Genomic DNA, 3,245 nt, shown 5'->3' with positions numbered 1-3,245 from the left:
TACACCACACTTGACAGAAACAAATCAAATACATGTTTATAACACAAATCCACTATATCAATGTTGAGAACTCTATATGATAACATATGAATTGAACTTTTGGATCATTCAGGGCAATTTGATTTGATTATAATATTATAACCATATTAAGTGCTCTAGTCTTAGCAGAGACTGAGATGGCAACTGGCGCATGCGCACTTCGCTCTGGAGCGCGCGAGCTCCCAGAGATTCTCAACGCCTTGTCCTTCCACACTGACAACAGTGTGAGGCGAGGCGAGCTGAGGCGGTGTTGCTTCCCGCAGAGCGACTTTACTTACTGGATTTTGTCAGGTTTTGCACAAGCTCTGCTCTGAAAATGTAAGCCGGGCAAAGAAAATAAGGTAAGCAGGAAAAAGAATCAGCCTTTTCGAAGTTGTGTTTAAAATGACATGAGGGGAGAGTGAGCGAGCTGGAGCTCTGAGAAGCGCGCGCGTTTGATACTGTTCCTGTCTTACTTTCACCTGAAATGTGAGAGTTTCTCGCGGTAGTGACCCTAACAGCACTTTACCCCACACTTTTACCTTTTAGTACTAATTATATAGCTACGTTTAGAGAAATGGTTTAGACAGTTGTTCATGATAAGCATTGATATGTTTTATATTTAGTTGCTGCTTGAAATCCATTGAAAAGCAACGGTATGATACAAGAATTGACTTGGACATGATATTAATCAGGCTAAAGTCACCTTACAGCTTCTCCACATCTCAGTTTTTGTTGCACTGAAAGTCCTGATGAAAAGGTACCATTACTTTCAAGAGACTTGGTTTAATAATAAGCCATTATACTGTCAGAAAATAAAGTACAGGGCTGTACATTTTGCAGTACAATGGCTGGTCACTGGAGCAGTATCCTCTAAGGTACTTATTTATACCTTTTATAGCCTGCTTGGGAATATATATATATATATATACACACACACACACACACACACACAAACACTTTATATATATATATAATATTATTTATATATATGTTGTGTGTGTGTGTGTGTATGTATATATATATATATATATATATATATATATATATATACACACACACACACACACACACACTTATATAAGTGTGTGTGTATATGTTTTTTATATATATATATATATATATATATATATATATATATATATATATGCCCAAGCAGAATGTATGTATGTGTATATACGTATAGTGTGTGTGTATGTATGTGTGTATATATATATATATATATATATATATATATATATATATATATATATATAATACACACACTGTATACAGTGCCTTGCAAAAGTATTCATACCCCTTGGTGTGTGTGTGTGTATGTATGTGTGTATGTGTATATATATATATATATATATATATACATCACAGCATTCCGGGGAACGCCCTCCAGCCGCCATCTTGTGGGGCAAACAAAACGGACCATCCCATTACCGGCTACGTTATCTCGGACGAATTTATGAAGTTATATAGTCAGTTTTCTAAAATAAAGATCAATGTCAGCAAAATCAAGCAAACAAGTATATAGATACATTAGACAACATCTCACGACAACGGTATGCAGCCAAACTGGCCTTGATTGGGAGAATTGACCCCTACGAAGTGGACAAAGATGCATTTTCAAGTGACTATGCAGGGCTGCCAAAGCCTGAAACTGCCAAAGCCTGCTCCAAAGCCTGAAACTGACTTCATCAAACTTTAAAGGCTGTCTGATATATACAACTTTATATATTCTACAGCGCGCCTTTTGGCGGATGCCGCCTTTTTCATGGCTGAATCGCGCAGATCCGATTTTTTTTTAAGGGGGGGCGTTGGAGTGTCTGATTATAATTTCAAAGTAAATTCTGTATTAAAATTACTAAATAAGCAAATCCGTTACAGTCCATGAAACAGGAAGTATAAGGATGAGAAAAAAACAGTTTAAATCGGGAAGCTGCGCACATTTGCGCAGTCCTGCACACCGCTCGGGCTGCGCAAATGTGCGCAGCTTTCCAATTTAAACTGTTTTTTTCTCATCCTTATACTTCCTGTTTCATGGACTGTAACGGATTTGCTTATTTAGTAATTTTAATACAGAATTTACTTTGAAATTATAATCAGACACTCCAACGCCCCCCTAAAAAAAAATCGGATCTGCGCGATTCAGGCGGCATCCGCCAAAAGGCGCGCTGTTTGCATCCCAAACACAAATCAAATCATACAGAATAGACCTAAAATGTTTTTCAAAAATGACCCTTGCGTGAGTGAAGTGACAAGTTTCAAATAGAAATGTGACAAACGAGCGATATTAAGTGTACATTACAATGTAAACGTACACTCAGTGGTTCCAGTTAGGCATTCTCCAGAGATTGTTCACATGATGTTTTGGTTTCCAAAAACAAACTTAAAGGAACAGTCCACCATACTTCCATAATGAAATATGCTCTTATCTGAATTGAGACGAGCTGCTCCGTACCTGTCCGAGCTTTGCGCGACCTCCCAGTCAGTCAGACGCAGTCAGACGCGCTGTCACTCCTGTTAGCAATGTAGCTAGGCTCAGTATGGCCAATGGTATTTTTTGGGGCTGTAGTTAGATGCGACCAAACTCTTCCACGTTTTTCCTGTTTACATAGGTTTATATGACCAGTGATATGAAACAAGTTCAGTTACACAAATTGAAACGTAGCGATTTTCTGTGCTATGGAAAGTCCGCACTATAATGACAGCCGTACTAACACCTTCTGCGCGCTTCGGCAGCGCATTGATATCTGAGCTCATCCCCATAGCATGATGCTGCCACCACCATGTTTCACAGTGGGGATGGTGTGTGCAGGGTGATGAGCAGTGTTAGTTTTCTGCCACACATAGCGCTTTGCATTTAGGCCAAAAAGTTAAACTTTGGTCTCATCTGACCAAAGCACCTTCTTCCACATGTTTGCTGTGTCCCCTACATGGCTTCTTATGCCTGTCTTTCAACAATGGCTTTCTTCTTGCCACTCTTCCAAAAAGGCCAGATTTGTGGAGTGTATGACTTATAGTTGTCCTGTGCACAGATTCTCCCACCTGAGCTGTGGATTTCTGCAGCTCCTCCAGAGTGATCATGGGCCTCTTGGCTGCTTCTCTGACCAGTGCTCTCCTTGCTTTCTCTGTCAGTTTAGGTGGACGGCCATGTCTTGATAGGTTTGCAGTTGTGCCATACTTTTTCCATTTTTGAATGATGGATTGAACAGCACTTCTTGAGATGTTCAGAG

General features: G+C 39.5%; 1 protein-coding gene across 1 annotated transcript in view; it reads left to right on the top strand.

The window, feature by feature from the left end:
- The first annotated feature begins 266 nt into the window (after window positions 1-266).
- The window catches only part of arap3 (ArfGAP with RhoGAP domain, ankyrin repeat and PH domain 3), a 62,345-nt gene continuing 59,366 nt past the window's right edge, over window positions 267-3,245 (top strand). The window contains exon 1 of the mRNA XM_060927992.1: window positions 267-380. The gene's annotated coding sequence lies outside the window, so the exon portion shown is untranslated. The remainder of the gene's footprint in view (window positions 381-3,245) is intronic.

The sequence above is a fragment of the Neoarius graeffei genome, chromosome 8, assembly GCF_027579695.1.
Source record: "Neoarius graeffei isolate fNeoGra1 chromosome 8, fNeoGra1.pri, whole genome shotgun sequence".
NCBI classification, from domain to species: Eukaryota; Metazoa; Chordata; class Actinopteri; order Siluriformes; family Ariidae; genus Neoarius; species Neoarius graeffei.
This window is presented reverse-complemented; position numbering and strand designations above follow the sequence as displayed.